Below are 13,786 nucleotides of genomic sequence, written 5' to 3'. Positions count from 1 at the left end.
TCAAGCTGCATATTGGGATTTATTACCGGCACAAAGCTTGTTTTTCCTTTGCACCCAGAAAACAGTTGATTAGTTGTGCTTTTCTCTCTGTGTTGGACTATGGTGATACTGTTTCTGTGCGAACTTCAAGCTCTACACTGAAGGCTCTTGACTCTGTGTATCATTCTGCCTTAGTTTGGTCACAAATCTCTACAGTGTTCAGACTAGCAACACGCAGGCTCAAACACTGCCCATTTTTGGAAAACTCTCTTCTAGCTCGAAATTAAAACATATACAAGCTCAGATCTCAATTTTGTTTTATGCTAACAGTCCTGAAAATTTGAACCAAGCATGGAAAAAGGTCATTTCATTCCTCAGACCCCTGGTCTTGGAATTCCCTCCAAGCCAACCTATCACTCCAGGACCTGGTGTCCCTGGAGGAAGTTAAAGGGCAAATAGATGAACAGGTTGAGACATGTATTTGTTTCTAGTTGCCACCCGATGTCACTAGTTTGCTTTGCCTTCTGTAAGGAAGCATGTTGTTTTACTCCACACCACACACGCCTGTACGCACACACTGTTTGTTTGCTGTTCCCAGTGTCTTCTGTCTGAGTTGTCCATTTTGTCTTATATTGTTTAGGTTTTTATCGTAAACCCTGTCCCCACAGGAGGACTTTTGCATCTTGCCAGGCCTTCATTGTAAATAAGAATTTGTTCTTAATTGACTTGCCTGGTTAAATCTAAATAAAACCATCACAGTAACGTTAGTATGTTGAGTTGCAGCTTACCTATATCAGTCAGGTACTCTGATTTTTAACGGCTGAAAATTAAATCAAACATTTAAGGAACCGTTAATACAACCGTTAATACAAGAGTACAAAAATGTTTCACGATTATTAAATGGTCCGGTCTTATTAAGACTAATTCACTGAATTAATTAACTGAATAAACGCAGGAGAGACGCACAGCGTCAGGGTCCAGGAAGTAGGAGCAGATCTGAGGGGCGAGGGCACGGGCGTCTTTAGGGCTGGAGCCCAGGTAGGCCTCCAACGACAGGTAGAACAGCTGTTGTAGAGAGACAAGCACAGACATACACACAGACATACACACCAGATTAGTTCCCATGTAAGAGGTCGAACTACAGTAAATAGCAGTCCTCAGGGTCAGAGCACTGACCAGTGGGTTGGGATCCAGTAGCTGGCTGAAGATATATCTCATGAACACCGTCATGTGGGCTGGTCGCGACTTGAGAAGCTGTCCTGAAATGGACCGTCCATCTGAAGGAGGGAAAGAGAGAGGAAGGGGAAAGAGAGAGAGAGAGAGAGATTCATACCTATGTGAGATGCAGGGTACGTAGATGAGGTAAGTGATGTTTGCTGATAAAGACTGTCTCACCTCATTGAGTGTATAGCCGTCTTCCTCTTCTTCCTCTTCCTCAGGGCCAATGATCTGAGTCTTCCCAGCCTGCCAAGAGACATGTCAGAGGTCAGGATGAGGAAAATGGAACCTTTGGCATGTGTGTTTTTGTGTAGGAGAGACATTGTTCACATCACTGAGTCAGAGTAGAGGGTATATGCAGTGCACATGTGCAAATCTTCTCACTGAATCAGAATGTGTGTGAGTTTGTGAGTGAGTGGAAGAGTGTGTGTGTTGGTCTCACCGAGTCGGAGAAGGTGTGTGTGTCAGAGCCCTGTCTCCGGTGTAGGGGGTCCTGAAGAAGGAGGGGGAGGAGTGGGGGCTCTCACAGGCCTGGGGGAGAAGGGGGTGGAGGGGTGAGAAGGACCATCTCTCCCAGTTTAGCATTTTCCCCACCTATGGTTAAGGTTAAGATTGGGGGAGGGGAAGCTGATCCTAGATCAGTACATAGGGGAAACTTCACCCCAGAGCAGTGTTAGGAGGCTGCTGTCATGCATTTTTTATATATATATCTTTTTTGTCATTTAGCAGACGCTCTTATCCAGAGCGACTTACAGGAGCAATTAGGGTTAAGTGCCTTGCTTAAGGGCACATCGACAGATTTTTCACCTAGTCGGCTCGGGGATTAGAACCAGCAACCATTCGGTTACTGGCACAACGCTCTTACCCACTAAGCTACCTGCCGCCCGTAGTTTGCACACAGGCATCTCACCAGATCTTGCTGGATTTTAACCCGCACTTGTTGCGCCTGCCTCTTGGCACTTTCGATTCGCTCCTCCAGTGATGGGGAGGGGTTACATGACAGCTCCTCCATCAAGTCCTGCGGGATTGGTCAGAGTGACATTATCAGAGGCACTGATAATGGTCAATGATGATTGGTCAAACTAAATAGAGACTCTCATAAGCAGTGTGTCCTTACCATTGCATATTCAGTGGGCCACAATGTTACAGCTAGAAATGCAACATATAGAACAGATATGTCTATATTCCAGATGACCGAACAGTGTCCATTCTAAGTGGGTTTGATTGTTTGGGGTTGCAACATTTACCCAAATTCCCAGAAATCTTGGTTGGAGAATTACGGATTTCCTGCTTATTCTCTACTGATTCTGGGAATCGTTTAACAGAGATTTGAAACACTGTGACTGTTGATTTTATTCTTTGGAATTTTCAGTTCCTTGTTTATATTGTCATGATCAGCAAGGCCCCGCCCCAAAGGGATTTTCCAAGGGCGGGAAAAAACAAACCCTGCCCGACGCCCGCGCGGGCATGGAAGCGAGCGCACCCCTGAAAACGAGCGCACCCAAATGACTGTTACCTGGAGCTCAGCCTCTCCCTGTTCCAACATGTTCCTGTACATCTAGGTTCTAACACAATGACAGAAGAGGAGAGGTTAAAGAAACGTGTTCCTCCTCCTTATTGTTGACCCATGTTATACCACATTGGTCAAGCTGGTATACCAGGCAATGGTCCAGGACCAGTATTTATAAAGTGTCTCAGAGTCGGAGTACCGATCTAAGATCAAGTCCCCCTTGTCCATATAATCGTATTCCTTATGATCCAGAAGGTAAAACCGATCCTAGATCAGTACTCACAGTCTGAGACACTTTATGAATACAGACCGAGGTGTGGCGTTCACCTGTAGCGGTTTGTTGAGTCTTTGGGAGGGGGTGCTGGTAAGTCCGGGGGGGAGGTGGTGGAGGCAGGGCTTCACCTCCCAGTGACATCCTCTGATTGGGTAAGAGGTCAGCGGGGAGGGGCTGTAGGAGGGGGACGGCTGCTGAAAGGGGCGGTCCTTGAAGTGTCAGAGCAACATACGTCCCAGCTGGAAGGAGAGAGAGAGCGAGAGAGAGAGACAAGATTTAATAAACAGCTGTTGGCAACGACATTTTACTGACAGCATAGACCTAAAGTCATCATAACCTTAACCATCATCATCGTTATAGAAACCAGTGACACTCACACTTGATGAGCTTCACCACCTCCTGGTGAGACATGGATGACACCAGTGAGCCGTTCACCTGAGAGAAAGAGAGAGAGAAGGAGAGAGATGAGAGAGAGATGAGAGAGAAGGAGAGAGAAGGAGAGAGAGAAGGAGAGAGAAGGAGAGAGATGAGAGAGAGAAGGAGAGAGAGAAGGAGAGAGATGAGAGAGAGAAGGAGAGAGATGAGAGAGAGAAGGAGAGAGATGAGAGAGAGGAGAGAGATGAGAGAGAGAGAAGGAGAGAGATGAGAGAGAGAGAAGGGGAGAGATGAGAGAGAGAAGGAGAGAGAGAAGGAGAGAGATGAGAGAAGGAGAGAGAGAGAAGGAGAGATGAGAAGGAGAGAGAGAGAGAAGGAGAGAGATGAGAGAGAAGGAGAGAGAAGGAGAGAGATGGGAGAGAGAAGGAGAGAGATGAGAGAGAGAATGAGAGAGAAAGAGAGCGAAAGAGAGAAGGAGAGAGATGAGAGAGAGAAGGAGAGAGATGAGAGAGAGATGGAGAGAGAGAAGGAGAGAGATGAGAGAGAAGGAGAGAGATGAGAGAGAGCGTAAGAAAGAGAGAAGAGTCTTGAGTCTCTGACGGTTTTTAGTTGAAGTTTGAAATGAGGAGTAACCTTTATGATCCTGTCTCCCTCGTGGACCCCTGCCTTGACCGCTGCACCACCTGCATGAAGAGACAGGTGAGAAACATTCCAGAATCATCATAGAAGTCGTGTAGAAATGGAGTCAGTTACAGTGTGGGTGTGTGTCTGACCTGGTCGGACATTCTGCACCAGCTTGATCCTCTCGCACACACAGTGAAGTCAAACCCCAGCTGGTCTTTCTGTACCACCACACATCTCTGAACCAGACTTGGACCTGAGAGAGGGAGAAGGGGAGAGAGAGGGAAAGTGAGGAAGAGGGGGAGCAAGAGGAAGAGGGGGAGCGAGAGGAAGAGGGGAGAGAGAGGAAGAGGGGGAGAGAGAGGAAGAGGGGTGGGAGAAGGGGAGATGAGAGAGGGAGATGGAGAGAGACAAAGAGAGGGGAGTTGAGAAGAGAGATAACGAGGGAAAGAAATAGAGATGAAGAGGGAGAGATAGATTAAGAGAATAAAGACCATGCAAGTCACTGGCCATACCATGAACCAGTACTAAACTGCTATATGCCACATCTGTGCTACAAACCTAGCCTCGTAATTACCAGACGGATGCAGGGAACATTCATGTAAGCTTGTGAGATCGGGCGGCCTGCGAGGCTACTACAAACCCCATGTACCTGTGTTCTCATGGGGGATGTCAGCTAGAGGCTCCCTCTGCTGACCGCTGGAGGTCTTGCGTTCCGAGTCTCCTATCGTCAGGCTGCTTAGCCTGGAAGGAAAGGCAGGACAAGAGGAACGTTCTCATGGGGGATGTCAGCTAGAGGCTCCCTCTGCTGACCGCTGGAGGTCTTGCGTTCCGAGTCTCCTATCGTCAGGCTGCTTAGCCTGGAAGGAAAGGCAGGACAAGAGGAACGTGAGACAGAGTAGGGTGAAGTTGCCCCTAGACGCTGATCTTGGGTCAGTTTAGCATTCTCCCCACCAATGGTTAAGGTTAAGATTGGGGGAGGAGAAGCTGATCCTAGATCTGTACTTAGGATAAACTTCTCCCCAGAGCATATGAGACACAAATAGGCTACACTCTGGAAAGATTATTCAAATCAGGATCACTGGGAGGGCTGGGGTGAAGGAGAGGGATGTCTGGCAGGAGGTAGGAGAGGGATGTCTGGCAAGAGGTAGGAGAGGGATGTCTGGCAGGAGGTAGGAGAGGGATGTCTGGCAGGAGGTTGGAGAGGGATGTCTGGTAGGAGAGGAATGTCTGGCAGGAGGTAGGAGAAGGAGAGGGATGTCTGGCAGGAGGTAGGAGAAGGATGTCTGGCAGGAGTTAGGAGAAGGATGTCTGGCAGGAGGTAGGAGAAGGATGTCTGGCAGGAGGTAGGAGAAAGATGTCTGGCAGGAGGTGGGAGAAGGATGTCTGGCAGGAGGTAGGAGAAGGATGTCTGGCAGGAGGTAGGAGAAGGATGTCTGGCAGGAGGTAAGAGAAGGAGAGGGATGTCTGGCAGGAGGTAGGAGAAGGAGGGCATGAGGAAAGAAGGAGAGAGAAAGGAGGGATAGACAAGATGAGATGGAGTGATGTACAGTGAGGGAAAAAAGTATTTGATCCCCTGCTGATTTTGTACGTTTGCCCACTGACAAAGAAATGATCAGTCTATAATTTTAATGGTAGGTTTATTTGAACAGTGAGAGACAGAATAACAACAAGAAAATCCAGAAAAACACATGTCAAAAATGGTATAAATTGATTCGCATTTTAATGAGGGAAATAAGTATTTGACCCCTCTGCAAAACATGACTTAGTCCTTGGCAATCACAGAGGTCAGATGTTTCTTGTAGTTGGCCACCAGGTTTGCACACATCTCAGGAGGGATTTTGTCCCACTCCTCTTTGCAGATCTTCTCCAAGTCATTAAAGTTTCGAGGCTGATGTTTGGCAACTCGAACCTTCAGCTCCCTCCACAGATTTTCTATGGGATTAAGGTCTGGAGACTGGCTAGGCCACTCCAGAACCTTAATGTGCTTCTTCTTGAGCCACTCCTTTGTTGCCTTGGCCGTGTGTTTTGGGTCATTGTCATGCTGGAATACCCATCCACGACCCATTTTCAATGCCCTGGCTGAGGGAAGGAGGTTCTCACCCAAGATTTGACGGTACATGGCCCCGTCCATCGTACCTTTGATGCGGTGAAGTTGTCCTGTCCCCTTAGCAGAAAAACACCCCCAAAGCATAATGTTTCCACCTCCATGTTTGACAGTGGGGATGGTGTTCTTGGGGTCATAGGCAGCATTCCTCCTCCTCCAAACACGGCGAGTTGAGTTGATGCCAAAGAGCTCAATTTTGGTCTCATCTGACCACAACACTTTCACCCAGTTCTCCTCTGAATCATTCAGATGTTCATTGGCAAACTTCAGACGGCCCTGTATATGTGCTTTCTTGAGCAGGGGGTCCTTGCGGGCGCTGCAGGATTTCAGTCCTTCGCGGCGTAGTGTGTTACCAATTGTTTTCTTGGTGACTATGGTCCCAGCTGCCTTGAGATCATTGACAAGATCCTCCCGTGTAGTTCTGGGCTGATTCCTCACCGTTCTCATGATCATTGCAACTCCACGAGGTGAGATCTTGCATGGAGCCCCAGGCCGAGGGAGATTGACAGTTATTTTGTGTTTCTTCCATTTGCGAATAATCGCACCAACTGTTGTCACCTTCTCACCAAGCTGCTTGGCGATGGTCTTGTAGCCCATTCCAGCCTTGTGTAGGTCTACAATCTTGTCCCTGACATCCTTGGAGAGCTCTTTGGTCTTGGCCATGGTGGAGAGTTTGGAATCTGATTGATTGATTGCTTCTGTGGACAGGTGTCTTTTATAAAGGTAACAAGAAGAGATTAGGAGCACTCCCTTTAAGAGTGTGCTCCTAATCTCAGCTCGTTACCTGTATAAAAGACACATGGGAGCCAGAAATCTTTCTGATTGAGAGGGGGTCAAATACTTATTTCCCTCATTAAAATGCAAATCAATTTATAACATTTTTGACATGCGTTTTTCTGGATTTTTTTGTTGTTATTCTGTCTCTCACTGTTCAAATAAACCTACCATTAAAATTAGACTGATCATTTCTTTGTCAGTGGGCAAACGTACAAAATCAGCAGGGGATCAAATCCTTTTTTCCCCTCACTGTAGGAGGAGAGTGTAAAGAGGAGTGGTAGAGGGCAGGGACATCTTTCCCTGGATCATATCTCCTTGCCTCCTTCTCAACCATACTGGAGAAAGTCCAAGACCCTCTCCACCCAGACCTTCTTCTCCAATCCGTTTTGTGAAGAAGGCAAGAGGATGTGAGGATTGAGAACAAAGAGCTGTAGGTAGGTGGGGGGTGAAAGGAGAAGAGTGGACACCAGGGGGTAGATAGATAGCTTTGAGGAGAGATCATGTGAGGGGACACTGCTGGAGGTAAAGTGCAGTACTGTAATCTGTGCTTAGTTTCTTCCAGCTCAACAAACTGAGCAGAAAACTCACCAAGCAGCAAAAGGGCTGAAAGCGAAGCGTCAGAAAAACTATGGAATAACAGAGAATAGACAGAAAGGGACCAAGAGAAAAGGAAAGAACATCTGTTTAGAATACAATAGAAGAGTAAAAGTGGAGAAACACTGAAAGACAAGGCGATAGGGCTGGGCGATGCGGCATAAAAATCATATCTCAATTTTTTCAAACTTTTTTCAAATTCACGAGATATGAGAGAGAGAGAGAGATTTTTTAAAATGTTTTCTCTAAATAAGTGTTGTTGTACAATTAAGGGTAAAATACACTGCATTTCAAACAGTCATCAATAATCTAGTGAATTCAGGGCTCATATGACCGATTCTGTTGGACCAAACCTCAAATGCAAATAGCGGAAGATGTGATCTCTCAACTTTGTTGGCGTGAGGCAGGGGGAGGGGCTTGGTGTGTGTGTAAACCATAGAGGAAGAGGCAAAGCTAGAGGTTTCACTCTCGCTAAAATCTGTCCAAAATAAGCCCAATGCGTTTCTATGGGCTTATTTAGGACCTAAACTTGCCACCTGCCTTCCCGACTTTGGGACAACGACTCCCATTGTTAGGGCGGAGACGTGCATCTTGTCATTATATACAGATCTCTGGTGTAAATGGGAAGGTGCACACAGCACAGAGGAGTGAAGGAGACGAGACCAAAAATACAACATGAGAACAAGTGGACATAGAAAGGAGGCCTGGGTAGGTACGCCCAAAACCTAGTCCTAGTTCTGCTGTAGCAGCGTTCCAATCTGCAGATCTACAGAACCAACAAGGGCTCTTATTGGACGCCCAGCCTACCTGGGCAGGTAAGAGTGTTTCTTAATGGATGCCCCACTGTCACGACAAAGACGGCAAAAGTGAGACGGGGGAAGAGGGAGAAAGAGAGAAACACATGAACAAGACACAGACAGGCATGCTCACAGACATGTACAAAATAATGGGCAGTGAGCCATAAAGGACTTCACATCAAAGGTGATACAGCTGCCTCCCAGCTGAGAATACCCCTGCACAGAAGGCTAAGCTGGGGGGATCACAATTGAACACAACATCCAACAGAGATGCACAAGCTTACAACTAGGCCTTACATTTGTAATGGTAGAAACAATAGGCTAATTAAGCAATAAGGCACGAGGGGGTGTGTGAGGTATACCACGGCTAAGGGCTGTTCTTAAGCACGACGAAACGCAGAGTGCCTGGATACAGCCCTTAGCCGTGGTATATAGGCCATATACCCCAAAACGTGCCTCTTTGCTATTATAAACTAGTTACCAACGTAATTAGAACAATAAAAAGTAATTTGTCATACCCAATCAGCATTCAGGGCTCAAACTACCCAGTTTATAATAGATATTTGAACATAATCAGGGTTCTCCCAAGGATTTTTTAACACATTTATTTTCATTACAAAGTGGCACAGGCAGTCCAGAAGGTACTTTGGGGAGAACCCTGATAACAGTCACTGGCTGCCTGCCTATCAACAGTCACTGCCTCCCTCCTTCTCAAAGCGCATTGCATTCCCCTCCCCTCTGATATACTCCTCCAATGCGTTTTGGGAAGGATACAAGGAGAGAGGACACAAGGAATCAAGGAAATACGATTGTCCCATCTGTCATTAGCACCACCATCACCAGCAGTCAGTCCTACCTGTCCAGTGTTGAGGTGGGGTGGCAGACACTCATGGCTGCAGACGGCTGGAGCGTGTCCTCTCCTGCAGTCCAATTATGTCACAGCAGGGTGACCATCTCCTTTGTTCTTCAAGTTTCTTTACACAGAGTTCCACAGTGCTGCCGCCTGCTATGTTTAAACTCCTCACGTCAGCTAGTGGGGAGCTTATTCCGTTCAGAGAGCGCTCTGAGCATATTCCTCATGTTTTCATAGACAATCTTCAAGTATCTTACAGTAGGCAGTTGAAACAGGGACCCCGGCGAATTTATTCAGTGTTAGAACTATCTAGTGCCACAGGAAAATATTAAAAATAGCTGGTGGGTGGGGGACACCTTTAAGGTGGGTGCCACCTTTAAGCAAGATGCATGAGATTCAGGGACCACTGACTGTGCAATATCTAGTGTTCCTTCAGAGTCTTAAGACAAAGTGTCATTACATAGCAATACCAGCAACATGAAAATAAATACAAAAATAAAGATTATCTTTAAAAAGGAGAAGGTAAAAGGCTTGTTGTTGTTGTTGGGTTTCCCGGGAAGTGATAGCTGTCACAATAACTTCATCAATTATGTATTAGTGACAGTGATGCTTGGTTCACTGTATGAGATCTATGTAAACAGCTCCAATGCTATTTTCTTTATTTTCTGAGATACATCAGCTAGCAAGCATCCAAAACTAATGACAAACATGTAATTCAAACTAGTATCCCAACATTAGCTTAATCTCATTCAAATCTAAGTAATGTGTCAAAATATATTCTCTAGTTTATCATGTTGACACTGCTAAGCCAACTAACGTCAGCTAGACAACTCTACTCTCATTATCCTCAGTAAATTGGTTTCCATCCCCTGCGAGCTAAATTTAGTTACAGAATCCTTTATGCTAGTTTACTGGTGTGGCTCTCTTGGAAGACAAATAGTACATTTTTGTCTGTGCGTTAGAACTTGGCTAACGCTCGATGTGGTCCAATGAACTATTCCAAGAAGCTGGCAAACTGCAACATTGATATTGCACAATTCAAACAGTCTCGTTCAATTACATACATTGGTGCAGATTACCTAGCTAAGTGTCCAGTTTGTTATCTAACTTGTTTGAGAGAAGGCTATCCGCTGTAAACATAATGGCATCTGACCTGACTGGACGTTCCACTGCAACACTAGCTTGCCAGTGTGGATAGAAGCTGGAGCCTGTGTATTGCTAGTTAGCAATGCAAAGTTAGTTAGCTACTTTGCCAGGGCTAGCTGTTGGCATGTCAGTAAATAATGCAATGAAATGTTTCCGATAAACTATCCCAAGCAGACTAGCGACTAGCTAGCTGATGTTATTGATATCCAGGATAATATGCAGTGAGGTTTGCTAGCTGACTAGTTAACTAGTTAGCTAGGTTGCCCTTTACATCAAGTTAGCTAGTTTGCTAACTAGTTAGCCATAACCATAAGGCTGGCTGACAACCATTTCAAGCTCTATAGCCAAACATTGTTTTCATGCAAATGAAACACCTCCTGTTGCCAACAAATGGCGGTTATTACTGCAGCACTCACTTGTGTAGAGAATATTTGTTTTTTGATAAGCAAATAATGTCTGGCTACATACTAGCTAACTTATTCTGATAGAGACCGAATGCTATCCGCGACATGACGTGAGCTCTGTGAATGGGCACAAGTGCGTTCTCTTCTGCTATGAAGCTGACGCGACATGGGTCTAGCTGAAGCTAAATTAGCCTGCCACTCAAATGCATTAGCAAACTAGCATCTGAAACGCCATCTGAGGCCAGTTATCCCTCTGGAATGTAATAATATGTCCAGTACCCTCTTATTCGTACAATGTGTTCATTAAACTTGCATGCATTTCTTTCTCGAAAGACAGTCCATTCGATTCGTCGTAGCTTGATAGATGCAGGCAACGTCTCTCCTTTCCAAACAACTTGCTTCATATGATCAAACTGGTGCATTCCATGAGGTGAGATCCCATTGTCCCATATTTCCTCGCATTCTCCGATTAATCCACATTTATGATTGCATTAATATGTTCATGTATTTAACTGCAGCCTTTAAACCGATGTTCCATATTATGTTGTTCTCCACCAATCTAAATCCAGTAGCTAGCTAGTCCTCTCCCAGACAGTATTTGATAGTTGTGTATGGATATCACACCATGTCCCAAGAGCAAGACAAAGACGCCACCAACTGGTCAGACTCCAGTATTGCAACAGTCCATACAGAATTCATCAGAATTACCGGTATTGTATCAATAGTCAATGAACAGGTAAAACGTTTTGTATAATTTGTTCTTTATTAATGTTATTAAAAGAACAGTGTATCGGGCTGGAAATTACCTTTGCATTGGTGCAGTCAGATCTATAGGAGGCATGCTCTCTGATGAGAGGCAAGAAACGGATTAACGGTTTGTTCCATCAGAAGATGCGTCCCCATCAGAACACCAACATCCCCTTGGTGAGCTTCCACCACTTCTCCACACGTGGGACATGTTCAGGTGCCAATCGTTGTTGAACGTTGCCATGAATAAACACAGACACATGCATACACACACGATAACATACGCACTATACACACACCTACACATTGATTTTGTGTTCACCTACAGCACCCGACACCTACAGCACCCGATGTCACAAGAAGGCCAAAAAGATCATCAAGGACATTGACCACCCGAGCCACTGCCTGTTCACCCCACTATCATCCAGAAGGCGAGGTTAGTACAGGTGCATCAAAGCTGGGACCGAGAGACTGAAAAACAGCTTCTATCTCAAGGCCATCAGACTGTTAAATAGCCATCACTAGCACATTAACGGCTGCTGCTACCTATAGAAATCACTGGCCACTTTAAGAAATTGAACACTAGTCACTTTAATAATGTTTACATATCTTGCATTACTCATCTCATATATATATATATACTGTTTTCTATAATATTCTACTGTATCTTAGTCCATGCCGCTCTGTCATTCCTCGCCCATATATGTATATATTGTTAATTCCATTCCTTACTTAGATTTGTGTGTATTGGGTATATGTTGTGAAATTGTTAGATATTACTTGTTAAATATTACTGCACTGTCGGAGCTAGAAGCACAAGCATTTCGCTACACCCGCAAAAACATCTGCTAAACACGTGTGTGACAAATAAAATTTGATTTGATTTAGATATGTGGTAGTAGAGTAGTAGCCTGAGGGCACACACTTAATGTGTTGTGAAGGTATTGTAATGTTTTTAAAATGGTATAACTGCCTTAATTTTACTGGACCCCAGGGAGAGCTAATGGGGATCCATAATAAATTCAAAAACAAATAGAACCGACAATGAAACCTTGTTCTACATGTCGGCGAGGCATGTTAACGAATACTGTATATCTAAACGTTCCAAAACGTTGTGTCCTGGTTCAGCCCCCAGTTACAGTTGCAGACAAAGGGCGTATTCCTGTGCCTAGGCGTTGCTGACGCAGGTCATTTCTTACAGCGCCTGGGTTGGTATTTTAAGTATCAGCTAACAACATCATACAGTACATTCGGAAAGTATTCAGACCACTTTACTTTTTCCACATTTTGTGACATTGCAGCCTTATTCTAAAATGTATAAATTTCTGTTTTTCCTCATCAATCTACACACAATACCCCATAATGAGAAAGTGAAATGTATTTTTGAAATTTTTGCAAATGTATTACAAATATAAAACAGAACTACCTTATTTACATAAGTATTCAAACCCTTTGCTATGAGACATGAAATTGAGCTCAGGTGCATCCTGTTTCCATTGATCATCCTTGAGATGTTTCTAGAACTTGATTGGAATCCACCTGTGGTAAATTCAATTGATTGGACATGATTTGGAAAGGCACACACCTGTCTATATAAGGTCCCACAGTTGACAGTGCATGTCAGAGTAAAAACCAAGCCATGAGGTGGAAGGAACTGTTCGTAGAGCTCTGAGACTGGATTGTGTCGAGGCACAGATCTGTGGAAGGGTACCCAAAGATTTCTGCAGCATTGAAGGTCCCCAAGAACACAGTGGCCTCCACCCTTATTAAATGGAAGATGTTTGGAACCACCAAGCCTCTTCCTAGAGCTTCCTAGAGCCCGGCCAAACTGAGCAATCAGGGGAGAAGGGCCTTTGTCAGGGAAGTGACCAAGAACCCAATGGTCACTCTGACAGAGCTCCAGGGTTCCTCTGTGGAGATGGGAGAACCTTCCAGAAGGACAACCATCTCTGCAGTACTCCACTAATCAGGCCTTTGTAGTAGAGTGGCCAGACTAGCACTGGAGTAATATGATAAAATGTTTTGGTTCTAGTCAAGATTCTAGCAGCCGTGTTTAGCACTAACTGAAGTTTATTTAGTGCTTTAGCCGGAGAGTAAAGCATTGCAGTAGTCCAGTCTAGAAGTGACAAAAGCATGGATGAGCTTTTCTGCATCGTTTTTGGGCAAAAAGTTTCCGATTTCTGCAACGTTACGAATATGGAAAAAAGCTTGATATGTTCGTCAAAAGAGAAATCAGGGTCCAGAGTAACGCCGAGGTCCTTCAGTTTTATTTGAGACGACTGTACAACCATCAATATTAATTGTCAGATCCAACAGCAGATGTCTTTGTTTCTTGGGACCTAGAACTAGCATCTCTGTTTTGTCCGAGTTTAAAATTAAAACAT

General features: G+C 45.0%; 1 pseudogene across 1 annotated transcript in view; it reads right to left on the bottom strand.

Annotated features, from left to right (window-relative positions):
- LOC311112644 (rho guanine nucleotide exchange factor 11-like) overlaps positions 1-13,786 on the bottom strand; it is a 40,391-nt pseudogene that overhangs the window by 21,555 nt on the left and 5,050 nt on the right. Inside the window, exons 4-15 of the transcript XR_014615927.1 lie at positions 4,791-4,837; positions 4,630-4,721; positions 4,130-4,233; positions 3,990-4,039; positions 3,359-3,416; positions 3,035-3,220; positions 2,108-2,215; positions 1,640-1,728; positions 1,375-1,443; positions 1,156-1,256; positions 946-1,044; positions 768-799 (exon numbers count right to left, since the gene is read on the bottom strand). The product of XR_014615927.1 is annotated as a rho guanine nucleotide exchange factor 11-like (transcript). The remainder of the gene's footprint in view (positions 1-767; positions 800-945; positions 1,045-1,155; positions 1,257-1,374; positions 1,444-1,639; positions 1,729-2,107; positions 2,216-3,034; positions 3,221-3,358; positions 3,417-3,989; positions 4,040-4,129; positions 4,234-4,629; positions 4,722-4,790; positions 4,838-13,786) is intronic.

This window comes from Coregonus lavaretus (genome assembly GCF_964263955.1).
Source record: "Coregonus lavaretus genome assembly, chromosome: 39".
In the NCBI taxonomy this organism is placed as follows: domain Eukaryota; kingdom Metazoa; phylum Chordata; class Actinopteri; order Salmoniformes; family Salmonidae; genus Coregonus; species Coregonus lavaretus.
The sequence above is the reverse complement of the archived record's forward strand: the minus strand, read 5'-3'. Positions and strand labels throughout refer to the sequence as shown.